The sequence below is a fragment of the Dasypus novemcinctus genome, chromosome 18 (genome assembly GCF_030445035.2).
Source record: "Dasypus novemcinctus isolate mDasNov1 chromosome 18, mDasNov1.1.hap2, whole genome shotgun sequence".
Lineage (NCBI taxonomy): Eukaryota > Metazoa > Chordata > Mammalia > Cingulata > Dasypodidae > Dasypus > Dasypus novemcinctus.
Window position 1 is genome coordinate 69,122,508 of NC_080690.1, and position 16,127 is coordinate 69,138,634.

At 40.6% G+C, this 16,127-nt stretch overlaps 1 long non-coding RNA gene across 1 annotated transcript in view; it reads left to right on the top strand.

Moving 5' to 3' along the window:
- Nucleotides 1-312: 312 nt before the first annotated feature.
- Nucleotides 313-16,127, top strand: part of LOC101426515 (uncharacterized) — a 31,849-nt gene continuing 16,034 nt past the window's right edge. Inside the window, exons 1-2 of the long non-coding RNA XR_009181642.2 lie at nucleotides 313-470; nucleotides 1,314-1,339. This is a non-coding gene — a long non-coding RNA (uncharacterized lncRNA). The remainder of the gene's footprint in view (nucleotides 471-1,313; nucleotides 1,340-16,127) is intronic.

Consider the following 16,127-nt stretch of genomic DNA (forward strand, 5'->3'; position numbering starts at 1 on the left):
ACCTCCAGGGTCCCTGTGAAAGGCCAGCTGAGAGAAAGGACTGGGCATGGGGTGCTCCGTGTGGGATTTGGCTCCAGGAGGCACCTGACATCCCAAGCCCATGAATCCCACCATCCTGCCCCTGTCTCTGAACAGCTGTACTTGAGTTCAGAACCCCAGGGAAGGGAGCTTGGCAGTTTTAGGAAGCAAAAGCATGAAGACGCCCTCAGTCATGGGGCAGGGCAGACCACCGTGTCAAATAGGGCGGTTCTCTCCATTTATAACAGGTCTAAGAACCTTTGTCACTTGGTATCAACTTTCCGTTTCATATTGAGACTTTCTCAGGAATCTAATGAGTAGCCATTCAGAATCTTGTCCTCCTTTTCAAGCCAGAAGCCACGATCTGCGCCCAAAAGACTATGAGAGGTACAAAGTGAGGATAAAGGAAATGGTTGTTCCAGTAAAAAATATTATTAAAGTCAGTGGAACAGGTACGTGGTCATCTTCTTACCATGGATTCCATAAGAAAATGTGTTATTTTATGTGAAAGCACTTTTTAAAGCATAAACGTCTTTTTCTATAGCGCATGTATGTTTGTTCTGTTGTTTTGTTTCTGGTGGTGGTTTTGTTTTGCTTTTGAGCGTGTTTTATTTTTATAATAATGAAGCAGAAGAAAAATGCAGTTGTAGGTAAATGAATACAAACATGCTTTGCAGTTTTATTTTATAACAGCAAATAGGAAAATTTTAACACTTTGTGGATCATTTCTTAGCCCTGGTAAATGCTTATTACTGCTCAAAACATGCTCTCATCAGGGATTTGTCTTGTTAAGTGCCTTTTTCCTTCATTTCCCCCCTCTTTTGCAACTGTTCTCAGATATTCTAAAGTGGGGGCTCATAAGTCAGGGCTTCAGGAGGCAGAATCTCAAACTTGCCAAGGTCATGCACTGCTGTAATACTCTTCCTTTTCTTGATGTCAATGTGGGTATGTCTATAAGATACACACATTCATATTTTTAATATGTATAGAAAACTAGTCGCTGCTGTACCCTGCATCCTCCCAAGCACTTCCTTCCTATCATGTTTGCAAAACTTCTGCCTTGTTTACTTCATTGCTTTTAGTAGATTCAAATGGAGTAAATAGGAAATTGTCTTTTCACAAGATGTTATCTTTCCCCTTTGAATAGCTCTTCTAGAAGTTAACAAAAATACATATAATAAGTTGGTTATTACAAGTAAAAAAAAAGAGAAGCCAATGATCCTACTTTAGATAATATGTTTTATGACGTTTTTGCATGGGAAACAAATCACTTATTACATCATCTTCTTTTACAGACACCTGTCCCCAGAATATCAATTAGGTGAGTGGATATGCATTTAACATAGATGCTTCCAGGTCACCAGGTTTAGGTTTGGGGGTGCTTGATCATTTAGTGTCATTGCAGTGCTTCTTACGAAAGGAGATTATTCTTTTCTTATCCTAATTATTTTTTGAAAATTTTATTTTATTTATCTCCCAATTCCCATTGTTGAGCTTGCAGTCTGTTATCTGTGTTTGATTTTCTGCTTGTTGTTTGCTCATCTTCTTTTTAGGAGGCACCAGGAACCAAACCTGGGACTTCTCATGTGGTAGGCAGACACCCAACTGAGTAAACCACATCCACTTCCCCATAATAACTGTATTTTTACAATCAATAGAAATTCCATTGTTCTTGGGTCTATTTTGGTCTTCAAGTCCCAATTACTAAAGCAATGTTCCTTGGCCATATATCAATAGCCGATAAGTAAATCTCTGAGGATTCATGCTTGGGATCAGAACTTTAGTGAGACTTTGGGAATTGTCAGAACTTCTTCGAGTGCCTTTTTAAAAAAGTCACATCACAAAAGTAGATTAGATCTTCATATTCTGACAAAGTCACCCTTATCTTTATATTTGTCTGTAATTCTGAGACAGGGAAACATGGGGAAATAGCAAGCAATTCTTTGTTTTTTTTTTTAAAGGATTTAGTAAGTTTCGTACACTATTTCAGAAAATTTATATTTGTTAGCTAACTTTAACCTTCGTAAAGAAAACTGTGAATCAGTCATCACTTTTTTCTTACTGCTGAAGAGTTAACTTAAAGAATGAATGAAGCAGTCAGCAAATTGGAGAAACTTTATCACAATTGTGTAATTTAAAAATTGAGAGCCAAAATTAAAATCTAGAACCATGTTGTCCAATTGAAATTTCTATGATGATGAAAATATTCTGTATCTACACTATCCTAAGTGGAAGCCACTAGCCACATGTGGCTGGCACAACTAAGGAATGATACTTTATTTTATTTTAATAAATGGTTACCATATCAGACAGCACAAAGTCTAGTTTATCAAATGCCAAAGTAAAAGATCTTCCCAACATATCTCATGTTTTGCTAAAGCATTTTGTATAATACAAGATAACATTATTTATTTGAGAGAGTAACTTTCTTTTCCACTTCTTTTCTTATTTTTTAAAGGATACTTTGATTACATAAATGTTACAGAGAATACATAGGGGATTCCCATATATTCCACTACCCACACCTCCCACATTTTCACACATTGGCAACATATTTCATCAGTGTGGTACATTCATTGCAAGTGATAAACACATTTTGGAGCATTGCCACTAAGCATGGATTATAGTTACATGGTACTTTACACTCTCTCCCATTAGGCTTTATAGGTTGTGGCCAGGTATATAATGACCTGTATCTGTTATACTAATGTCATTCAAATGATTCCCAAGTCCCAAAAATGCCCCCTTCTTACACCTGTTTTTCCCTCTCCCTAATCCCAGAACACACATGGATCATTGCCTCCACAACAATGGTATTTCTTTCATTGCTAGATTCACAAGTAGTCTACAGCAGAATACTAGTAAGTTTATTTTAGTCCACAGTTCATTTCCAAATCCTGAGGACACTGGGATGGTGATAACCACTTAACCATTAACTGAGCGATGTTTCAATCCCATATATCTGATAGATGGGACTCTCTTGCTTGCAGTTGTAGTCACTCTCAGTTCCTTGGTAAATTTTTGTCCATTATCCCTTTCCTGTTGGCCATCCTGCGTGAGTCCATTGAACTGGAGAGTAGGTGTGGCAACTCCTTTGAGATTCAGGGCTCAGCCGGCACATGGACAGGCCAAAGATTTCAGTCTTGGATGTATACTTACCATCTCTTGTACTAATTATAGATTTGAAAAGGGCAGAAGAGTCATGAACAGGGAAAACACTGCAGAGTCTTACTCAGTCACACAGGGGAGCATAAATACCAGATTAGCGCCCACTGGCAAGTGGCCAAATTCCTGAGCTATCTGCCCTGATGATAGTGTCTGGATGTCTCCATATCCCTGAGAAGCTTCCTTATTTGGGATCATATCTACTTTGGATCTCTACTTTTGAGATCCTGTTAAGATGTGCATAAGTGCTGCCTCAGGGATGGCTTCCCAACTCACTTTGAATTCTCTTAGCCATACACACTCATTTGCCTTTAGCTTTTCCCCCTTTTGGTCAAAGTGTTTGGTTTTTGCATTTTTGTTTGTTTGTTTTCCGGATACATTGCTTGTTGGTAATTGGTAGCAATCTCTCCATGCCATGGGGGCTCATCCCCTGGGTCATCTCTCATGATGGGGTGAAGATTTGCTTTAATATGCTGAGTTTGGCTTAGAGAGAGAGAAAGAGTAACTTTTAACATATCATGAAAGAAAATTTAAACTTGATTTGGGATAAAATTGGAAAGACAATATTTTATCAATGAAGGATCAAAAACCTGTTACTGATAGATCTAAGAGATAGCTTAAAGCCACATAGATATGGTCATTGGTATACAAATGAACAAATTCCTGGAACTAACCTTGACACAAAATCTCATCAGAAGAATTTTCAAGTGATTGCCGTCCTCTAGTGTTTGTGTAAAAAGCACCACCTGTGAGAATAACTCAAACATATCTGATCCTTTCTTTTTGTCTTCTAGATACTTCTCCCTGTTCTCACATCCATCAGTCAAGGCAAGGCAAAATGCTTTCTGCCTTCAAATGTCACAAACAACTAAATCCATCACACACTTGACTTCACCAGTTTCTTCCACATAAAGAGAAATGTGTCTTTGCTTTCAAATATGTTCACTATTTTCTCTTTCCCCTATGAACCTGTGGTCCACAGGCTGACTTGTTTCCTTGTCTTGGATTTCACAACCACTTTTAAAATTTCCATAAATGTATTTAATTTAAATTTCTTTGGAGAGCATTATAATGTTGTGCTAGACAAAATAGTCCCTCAAAGATAGGCACACCCTAGCCCCAAGAACCTGTGAATGTAACCTTACATGGTAAAGGGACTTTGCATGGGTGATTAACTTAAGGTCGTTGGGATGGGATGATTATGCAGGTTTATCGCAGGACCCTTAAAGGAAAGATAGAGGAAGGAGAGCCAGAGAAGGAAAAAGAGTAGCAGCTGTGGAAAAAGAGGGTGGAGTGATACACTTTGAAGATGGATAAAGGAGCCACAAGCCAAGGAATGTGGATGACCACTAGAAGCTACAAAAGGGAAGGGAAAGTAGATCTTGTAGGGTTTAGGACACCAGGCAAAGAAAGGACACCTCCCAAGGGAGAGAGAGTAAAAGAGGGGAATGCCAATGACAGAAAAGTGAGTTGAACCCAGCAGCTGGTGATGCTGACACCATCCCCTAACTAAAGACATTTTAGAATACTCAGGCCTCTGGGCCTGTGGCTTCAGAAAATGCAGGCTCCAGTGACCTACCACCATGATAAGGGGAGACAGAGAGGCACACAGCCTAAGGCTGACTCACCTTCTGGCCCACAAATTCTGTCTGCTGAGTCCCTCCAGCCCTTCTGGGCCAGGTAGAACCACACTTTGGTTTCCCCTGGGAACTGGCACAGGACTGCAGAAATCTCATGCATTCTCACTCTCTTCTAGCCAAGACTGATTGGTGAGGACCCATATCTCCAGGAAAGCTGAAAGAAAGGGACACAGCCTAAGGCTGACTTGGGCTTTGACTTACAAATTTGGTCTGCTGTGTCCTAGGAGCCCTCCCAGTGGGGCCACACAATTGTTTTCCTTGGGAGTCAGCAAGGGACTGAAAATATATGACCCTATGACCTTCACAATCTCCTTCCCTACTAACCAGAAAGATTGTTGAGGACTCAGTGGGGTATGGAGGTCTTTCCTACCAAAAAGGGGAGGGGATTGCCAGAGAAAGCCAGAGAACTGCCTCACAGAAAGTCTGAATTACATGACTAATAGCCTCCCGGCAGGGAGCTCTATCACATTGATCTTTCTGTGTTGCAACAAATACACTTCCACCAGGCATTGAACTGAGAGTTCCTAAAGAGCACAATCTAATGGCAGATTGAGGAAATGCACAAGAGAAAATTAAAAATAAGTTAGGCTATTTCTGGTTCCTATACCCTCCCTCCTGAAGGCCCCAGGAAGTAGGTCTACAATCAATAATTGGGTCCAGTGCCAATTTTTGAGCAACCAGCAGCAACATTCCTAACAATTCAGGTTGAGCCAACAATAAGAGCATTGGAAACATACAGCCTCCTGTCACTAAATCCCTACAAAAGAAAAAGCAATTGAACATCTGAGTAAACCACAACCTAATCAGATGCCTAGACATCAGCAAAAAATTTATGAGCCAAACTAAGAAAATGGAAGGCATGATCCAAGAAAAGGAATATATCAAAGCCCTAGAGGAGACACAGGATTTCAGAGAATAAATTGGCAAGATGCATGTAAGTTTCCAAAGTCAAATTAATCAGTTGAAAGACAATATGGCTAAAGACAGAAATGACTTCAAGAAGACATTGAGCAAGGGCAAAGAAGAATTTGAAATCCTGAATAGAAAAGTAACAGAGCTCATGGGAATGAAAGACACAATGGGTGGGATAAAAAAAAAAATTAGACTTGAAATATAAAAGAAAGAATAAGTGATATTGAAGACAGAACAGCTAAAATTGAAGAAAGGAAAGATTTTAAAAATTGAGCAGGGGCTCAGAGCATTGAATGATAACACAAAACACAACAACATATGTGTCATGGGAGTTTCAGAAAGAGAAGGGAAGGAAAAAAGGGGCAGAAAGGGAATTTGACCTAATAATAGCTAAAAATTTCTCAACTATCACTAAAGAAATGAATACACATTCCAAGATGCACACTGTACCCCAATCAGAATAAATCTGAAGAATTGTACTCCAAGTCATATACTACTCAGAAAGTCATATGTCAAAGATAAAGAGAAAATTCCCAGAACTGCAATGGAGATGCAAACCATTATGTTCAAGGGACACCCAGTAAGACTTAGCACGAATTTCTCTTCAGAAACCATGGAAGTGAGAAGACAGTGGTAAGATACAATTAGGATACTGAAAGAGAAAAGCTGCCAGCAGAAAATTCATTATTCAGAAAAACTGTCCTTCAAATATGAAGATAAGTATAAAATATTCATGAGGAGAAACTAAGAGAGTTTGCAAAAAGAATCCACCTTTGCAAGAAATATTAAAGGAATCCTCAGAAGGTGAAATAAAAAGATAGGAGAGAGAGGCTTGGAGGAGAGTATAGAAGAAAGAATAGCAGAAAGGATAACCAAAAGAATAAAAAGACAGACAAAAATATATGACATGAAAACCAAAGAATAAAATAGTGGACGTAAATAATGCATTTACAGTAATATTGTTGAATGTGAATGGATTAAACTCTCCAATCAGAGGATACAGGCTGACAAAATGAATTAAAAAAATGTACCATCCCTATGCTGCATACAAGAAACTCACATTAGACCTTGGGATACAAACCAGCTGAAAGTGAAGGTTGGAAAAAAATATTCCATGCAAATACTAAGCAAAAAAACAAAAAAAACAAAAACCAAAACAGGGGTAGATATAATACTATCTAACAAAACAGACACTAAATGCAAAAATGTTATGAGATAAACATGGCCATTATTTATTAATGCCTTATTAATAAATAGGGCAATCCACTTGAAGATATGACGGTGATAAGTATCTATGCACCTAAATCCTACCCCAAAATAAATAAGGCAAACTCTGGCAAAACTGAAGGGAGAAATAGACATTTCTGCAATAATCATTGGAGATTTCAGCACCCCACTCACATCTTTAGATAGAACAACTAAACAAAGGATCAACAAGGAGACAGAGAATTTGAACAATATGATAAACGAGTTTGACCTAACAGACATATATAGAATGCTGCATCCAAACTCTGAGGGTTATACATTCTGCTCAAGTGCCTGTGAATCTTTCTCCAAGATAGACCACATGTTAGGGCACAATGCAGCTCTCAATAAATATAAAAAGACTGAAGTTATACAGTGCATCTTCTCAGATCATAATGGGATGGAAAATGAAATCAATAATAGATGGGAAGAAAGCAAATTTGCAAAGGTGTGGAGGCTCAAAAACACACTCCCAAATAATCAGTGGGTAAAGGAAGAAACTGCACATGAAATCAGTACCTATCTACTTTGACTGTCTCTGGGACCCTGCTGAGGCAAACGTAAGCATGACCCCTCTGATAACCTTCTGACTTTTTTTGGAGACTCATAACCATATAAACTCACTTGTCCTTTCAATTCCCCCCCTTTTATTCAAGGTCAAAAAGCAGTATTTAACACCTGATATTACATGTAGGCTGATATTACATGTAGGCTGGTCTGATTTGAACCTTTCATTCAAGGCCTCTTTCTAGTTACATCATCAGCTGGTGTTTGGTAGTAATCCCTTGGCGCTAGGGATGCTCATACCTGGGAGTCATGTCCCATGCTAGGGGAAGGTGATGCATTTACATGCTGAGTTTTGCTTAGAGAGTGGCCACATTTGAGCAACCTGGAGGTTCCCAGGAGGTAACTCTTAGGCACCCTGAAGCTCTAGGCCTAGTTCATATTCCAGGCACACAGGCTCATAAGCGTAGTCATCAGTATCAAGGGCTCATTGTTGGACCATTCTTCTTTATTGGTCTTTGCCATTGCACTTGGGGGATTGTTGCTCTTCCATTGGGCAATGTGATAGAGCTTCCCTGGCTAGGAACTCAGCATTCCCTCAGTTGTCATTTTTAACTGTAACTACTATGAAAATATCCATACCCTGGAGAACTCCCTTGCAACCATGTGCCCCCTATCAATAACACTCCACACCAGAGTTCCTACCCTGCCATAGTTGAACCTTTGTGGTCCAAAACTTCTTAAAAAATGAAGCCTAATATATTGTCAAGTTCCATTAATTGTAAAATGGAATATAGTGATGGGTTTAAAGGTTAGATATTGAATACATACTAATTTAGAAAAATAAAGAAAAAATAAATTGGGGTATCAAAAAATGAAAACATAAAAAACTTTATTTTTCACTTTTTTGCCTTTCATCACTGCAGTAGGTGTTGCCCTGTATGTACAGTGGCAATGCAATTCCTTTCATTTCTTCCTCAGTGTCTACATCCTTTCTTTTTTTTTCCTAATTATTAAGTTTGTCTTCACAAAAGTTTTAGATCACAGTAATTCACATATACAATATAGGGTACTTCCACATATCCAACATAAAACATTTTGTCCCTTCTCCAGCAATGATCTTTTTACATGTTCATATTATATTTGCTGCAGCTAATGTACAGATATTGGAACATAGCTTTCACAACATGGCTTCATTTGGGTTTACATTATGGTTTATATTTTAGACTATACAATTTTCTAAATTTTTAGTTATCTTATGTTTTACATTATGGTTTACATTTTAGCCTATAGACTTTTATACATTTTTGGTGTAATTTAACATGCCTTATATCCACCATTCCATGATCTTGTGGAACACTTCCATTGCCCCACAGTTACACTGATTCCACCCATTCAATACGTCTTTCCCCCTCCCCTCAGTGCCCACAGTGACAGTCAATCTTCATTACTTGAAGGACCTTATTCACAGATACTTGCAACAATATTGAGGGCTGGTCATACTTGACTGCCCTAACCCATTGGGAGCCACCAATTCTCTTGAGAGATACAATTCCCTTTGTTTGAGACTACCAGTCCTCCCCAGGATGTGGGTATACCTCACTTTCATTGTATGGGTCTCCACCCACTGATATAACCCACTATGGCAAAATGAGCACTCACACACTCCCTAGAAGCCTGCCCTGTGTCAGATACCCCCATAAGCATCTTAAACAGGTAACCTTCCTTATTATATTTTCTAAAGAGTTTTCTCAACATTATAGTTTCAACCACATACCTGACAATCTCCCATGTTCAAATGTTCCCCCCACCCTCCCCCAATTTGTTGGATCATCTGTCCCTTCCTCCCACCCCTAGATCTCCCATGTGGGAGGCGGATGCTCTATCACTTGAAAAAAATCTGCTTCCCATCTGCACAGGTTTTGACTGAAGAAAAACCAGAGCAAGAATTAGGTTTTTAGGTACCAATAGAGAGACCAGCTCCCTAAATGTGTGTGTGTTTGTGTGCGGTGTTAGGTATTGCATCAGAGTTTTACCTTGACTTGCCTCTATGGCAAAAATTATGGCACCAGAATTGTGACAAAACTCATCACAATATGTGGTGGCCAATGATGCACAACATCAGACCTGCAAGCATGGAATCTTAGTTACTTTCAGGATTACTGCTGTTTTTTGGTTATTGGTTGTTTCAGTTTTTCTCCTGAGTTATGCAGGAGTTATATCAGAAGAGCTTATTATCAACACTGGGGTTTTTTATTGTCTCTTTTCCATAAATCAGCATGCACAGAGCAAAGGAATTCCTAACGCATCTTATAGAAATGGTTTTAGTAGAATGGAAACTAATACTGTTCACTTGGTGGCTTTATTAGTCAGCCAAAGGGGTGCTGATGCAAAATACCAGAAAATGGTTGGTTTTTAGAAAGGGTATTTATGTGGGGTAGGAGCTTACAGATACCAGGCCACAAAGCATAAGTTACTTCCCTCACCCAAGTCTATTTGGAACAAGATGGCTGCCGACGCCTGCGAAGGTTCAGGCTTCCTGGGTCCCTACGTTCCTGGGGCTTGCTTCACTCTGGCTTCAAGGTTCCTTCCTTCCTGGTGCTGGCTTCCGTTTCCTCTGGATGCTGACTTCCTGGGCCTTCAGCATCGAACTCTATTTTTTTTTTTTTTAGATTTCTTTTTTTTAAAGCATCGAACTCTAACATCAGAAATCCCAACCCTGTTCTTCACCATGGCTTTATCTGTGAGTCCTCATGCACCAAGGGGTGGGGATGCAACGCCGTAATCATAACTCAGTCATGCCCAGGTACAGATCAGATTACAAGCATAATCTAATATTTCTTTTTGGAATTCATCAATTATATCAACGTGCTACAGTGGCCAACAATGTAAAAAAGATAAGTGAAAATGGACCACTTAGAATATACCTCCGTCATATTGAAAGATTAGACAATTTGGACTTGAACTTCACCTTTCATGTCAGGTGAGTAATTTTGTGCAGAGAGTAATAGGTTAAGTGGTTGGAAAAAAAGTAAGAGGAAAGAAAACTGTGCAACTATGGAGACCTGGAAATGTCCACTTCGAGGATAACATTTGGTTAAGATTTCACTTTTCAAAGAATCAGTGCTGTCCAAAAGACCATTATGTGCATAATGAGAAATATCCTGCTCCATTTTTTATCAGGGTTGCATATTTCCATCTGGCCGGCTATGCTATATGTGATTGGAAAGGGGCATAGTGTAGTTTGAGAATAACAGCATAGACCTTCATGAATGTATAGGAAGCCCTGATGGCTTATTGAGCACAGGAATGACACATAAGATACAAGATTACTCCAAAATCCCTATGGATTGCTGGGAGAGTGAGTATAGACAGGCACAAATTTAGAAAAAAGTTCACAGCTTCATCTTAGTATGCAGTCCACTGGATTAGACAATTTAAAATGATTAGGATGACAATTTTTCTGTTAAATATATATGTTTGCCAAAGTAAAAACTAAGAAAAAAAAATAAAAACAGAATAAAGCATTCCCAAGAAATAAAATTTCCTAGAAACCATTGCCAGCAACTTTGCACTACTAAAATTAGTAAAGGGAATTGTACAGGTAGAAATGAAATAATATCAGCCCAAACCAGGAAACTACAGAAAGGAATAAAGAGAACCAAAGAGGACCAATATATGGGCAATAAGGACAGGAACACAAATGAGAGGTATGCAGTTTGGTAGAAAAAAAGAATTTAAATAGTCATTTTTTCACAAATAAGATTTTCTGTGAGGTTGAGCAGGTGTTGCTCAGTGGTTAACATCTGCTTCACATGTACCAGTTCTCAGGCTCAATCCCTGATACTTGTTTAAATAAAAAAGATTCTTCATGAGAAGAATCTAAAAACTCTATAAATGACCTATCATAGTATTCATAGTATTCCCAAACTAGAAACAGCCTGAATATCAATCACCTGTAAAATGCATGAACACATTGCAATGGCTTCATTGGCTGGAATAGTACAGAACAGTGAAAAAGAACCAATTAATGCTGTGAGACATAGCAGAATCTCACAGGCATAATACTGAGTGGAAAAAATCAGGTGCAAATGAGTTTGTACCACATTGTACTCTTCCATTTGTGCGAATGTCAAAAGTAGGCAAGGGAAGCAGATTTGGGTCAAATGATAGAGCATCTGTGTACCATATAGGAGGTCCAAAGTTCAAACCCAGGGCCTCCTGACCCTTGTGCTAAGCTGGCCCACATGCAGTGCTGAGGCCATGCATGGTGTCCCCTGCATAGGGGAGCCCCACACGCAAGGAGTGCACCCCATAAGGAGAGCCGCCCAGCGTGAAAGAAAGTGCAGCCTGCCCAGGAATGGCGCTGCACACACGGAGAGCTGATGCAGCAAGATGACACAACAAAAAGAAACATGGATTTCCGGTGCCGCTGATAAGGATAAAAGCGGTCACAGAAGAACACACAGCAAATGGACACAGAGAGCAGACAACTGGTGGGGTAAGGGAAAAAAAAACAAACAAAAAAACAGGCAAATTCTTCTGTGCTAACAGAGTCAGAATAGCAGCTTCTTTTGGTGAGCTATTAGGTGAGAGGATTCAAAAGAGAGTCTCCTGAATTTCGCAAGATGTTCTATTCTTGGTCTGGTTGGGGTGGTTGCATGATATATATAAACCTTAATCCTGCTATTCATGTGGGAATATGCTTTAATGAACATTTGTTACATCACAAAGGAAAGAATAAAAGCAGCAGGGGCTAGACCACTGCACGTAGTAACCACATAGCCTTGGCCATTCCCTTCTCTGCCATGAATGATATTTTCTTCATGTCCATGATTTCCATGGATCAAAGAATTCTTTAAAGGCTTAACAAAATAAAGAGATTACATGTCTATTATGTCTAGAGATACGACTGTCTGCATGACTCCATTGGGAATGGACAACTGGAAGATCCACACCTGGTCTCTCCTGGACCCTCCCTGATGTACCTCTTCCCTTTGCTGATTTTCATCTGTATCTTTTTACTGTAATAAGTGTAACAAACTGTAACCATGAGAATGATAACTTTGCTGAGTTCTGGTGGTCCTTCTAATAGTTAATTGAACTTGAAGGTGGTCTTGGGTACCCCTGTCCCAAATTTGAATGTGGAGAGAGAATCCAACCAATTTTCACTGGAAATGGCTAAAAGGAGTAAAACCATTGAGTTCAATAGCCAAGAGAGCAGGGCTGGATCCATAGCACAGGCTTTCTTGAGGACAGACAAGTAACCTAGCAGACACCTATTTATTGTATACAAAACTGGGAAGGAGGGATATAAAATGCAACCAAGAAAAAATTGGGACTTCTACTTCCACCAAGATAGAATAATAGGGACTAAATTTACCCTCTTGTCTGAAACAACCACAAATACTAAATAAAATATAAGGAACAGGGAAACGGACTTGGCCCAGTGGTTAGGGCGTCCGTCTACCACATGGGAGGTCCACGGTTCAAACCCCGGGCCTCCTTGACCTGTGTGGAGCTGGCCCGTGCGCAGTGCTGATGCACGCAAGGAGCGCCCTGCCATGCAGGGGTGTCCCCCGCGTAGGGGAGCCCCATGCGCAAGGAGTGCACCCATAAGGAGGGCCACCCAGCGCGAAAGAAAGTGCAGCCTGCCCAGGAATGGCGCTGCCACTGACGACAACAAAAGCGGACAAAGAAACAAGATGCAGCAAAAGACACAGAGAACAGACAACCGGGGGAGGGGAGGGGAATTAAATAAATAAAAATTGTAAAAAAAAATATATAAGGAACAACAGTTTTAAAGAGGTTGGACATGAGACAATGAAGGACAGTGATGCCTGAGAGATACAAAGTGATCCTCAGGTTTGCCCTCAGTTACTTCCTGGAGAGAGTTTCCAGGCCACACGAAAGGGAGGGTGACCCAGGCAGACTCTGGCAGTCCTCTTGAGTTGCAGAGACAGAACAGTGTCCAAGGCGGACAATGGGGCAGAGTTCTTGGGTAGAATATAGGAGAGGAGGGGACTGTGAGGAGAGAATGCCAGCACTCTGCGAAGGGTGCCCACAAATATTCAGCCAAGTACTGATTAGCACATGCTTGTGAGGCTGGAGCAGAAGCACCTGAAAGGATAGAGAGGAAACAATACAAGAATTTACATGGGCCTGGGGAAAGTGCCTTCTCCCACCAAGCCACCCTGGAAAAACTCATAATTGCATGGGGCATTGGTTCAAATTTTTACAATTGGAGGGAAATGAGTCTTAAATTAAATGTTGTTCTGGTCCCTCCTAACAAAAGCTTAAAATCAAAACCTGGAAGGGTCAAATTGTTTACAAATAAATGAACTACCTCTCAGAAAAAAGGTCAAAAATAGATAGGAATACAACATCTATCAGAGTGATTCATATGAGAAGAACAGAATAAAAATCATATTACATCTCAATAGATGAAGAAAAAGGACTGGGAAAAGTTCAACATTTTTTTTTTTAGGAAATCCAAGATGGGTAAGATAGCATTCTTTTTTTTTTTTTTTTTTCAAATTCTACTCAATTTATTCATTGTTAAAAAAGATATTACATTAAAAAATATGAGGTCCCCATTCACCCCCACTGCCCCCACCCCACCACTCCCCCCACAGAAACACTCTCCCCCATCATCATGACACATCCATTGCGTCTGGTGAGTACATCTCTGGGCATCGCTGCACCCCATGGCCTGTGGTCCACACCATAGCCCACACTGTCCCATGTTCCATCCAGTGGGCCATGGGAGGACATATAACATCTGGCAATTGTCCCTGGGGCACCACCCAGGACAACTCCAAGTCCTGAAAATGCCTCCACATCTCATCTCTTCCTCCCATTCCCCGCACCCAGCAGCCACCATAGCCACTTTTTCCACACCAATGCCACATATTCTTGATTATTAACCACAATAGTTCATGAATAGGATATCATTAAGTCCACTCTGATCCTTACTGTATTCCTCCTTCCTGTGGACCTTGGCTTGGTTGTGTCCATTCCACATCTATGTCAAGAGGGGGCTTAGATTCCACATGGATACTGGATGCAATCCTCCTGCTTTCAATTGTAGGCACTCTAGGCTCCATGGTGTGGTGGTTGACATTCTTCAACTCCATGTTAGCTGAGTGGGGTAAGTCCAATAAATCAGAGTGTAGGAGCTGAAGTCTGTTGAGGTCAGGGTCTGGCTATCATATTGTCAGTCCAGAGATTCAAATCCCCTAGATATATCTTTTTTATTTTTTATTTTATTTTATTATTTTTTTTATTGACTTTGTAATAATATTACATTAAAAATATATATGTGAGGTCCCATTCAACCCCACCCCCCCACCCCCTCTCTCCCCCCCCCAACAACACTCGTTCCCATCATCATGACACATCCATTGGATTTGGTAAGTACATCTTTGGGCACCTCTGCACCTCATAGACAATGGTTCACATCATGGCCCATACTCTCCTCCATTCCATCCAGTGGGCCCTGTGAGGATTTACAATGTCCGGTGATTACCTCTGAAGCACCATCCAGGGCAGCTCCATGTCCCAAAGACGCCTCCACCTCTCATCTCTTCCTGCCTTTCCCCATACCCATCGTCCACCATGTCCACTTTTCCCAATCCAATGCCACCTCTTCTATGTGGACATTGGATTGGTTGTGTCCATTGCACCTCTATGTCAAGAGGAGGCTCAGATTCCACATGGATGCTGGATGCAATCCTCCCATTTTCAGTTGTAATCACTCTAGGCTCCATGGTGTGGTGGTTGTCCTTCTTCAACTCCATCTTAGCTGAGTGTGGTAAGTCCAATAGATCAGATTGTAGGTGCTGGAGTCTGTTGAGGCTCAGGACCTGGCTATCACATTGTCAGTCCAGAGATTCAAATCCCCTAAATATATCTTAAACCCCAACATTAACTGCACCTCCAGCACATTAGCATGAAAGTCTTATGAAGGGAGATCCCATCTGAGTCCAGATTCATCACACATAAACACCATTTCCAAAGAGGGGCCATCTGCCCTGGTAGTTAACCCCATCGGCCATGACCATAACTCCCATGGGTCTCTTAAGCCCTCAAAGGAACCAATACCCTAGATATATCTTAAGCTCCAGCACCAACTACAATTCCAGTAAAGTAGCATGAAAGGCTTGTGAAAAGAGATCCCATCTGAGTCCAGCTCCATCACGCAGAAACACCAGCTCCAAAGAAGGGCCAACTGACATGGCAGTGAACTCCATCTGCCATAACCATAGAACCTGTGGGTCTCTTTAGCCCTCAAAAGGACCAATACCTGGGGTTGTATCTACTTTATCTGTCTCTGAGACTCTGCTCAGTTGGGCATAAGAGCAATCCTTCTGACAACCTCCAGACTCTTTTTTTAGAGACTCATAGCCATATGAACTCATTTGTCCTTTCCATTTCTCCCTTACTTTAGGTCAAACAGATTTTTTACTCCTGTTATTATATGTAGACAGGGATATTCTGCTGGTCCACGTTGAACCTTTAATTTAAGGTCATTTTCTAGTTACGTCATCAGTTGGTACTTGGTAGTGATCCCTCGGTGCCAGGGAGGCTCAATTGCGGGTGTCATGTCCCACGCTGGGGGGGAAGGCATTGCATTTACATGCT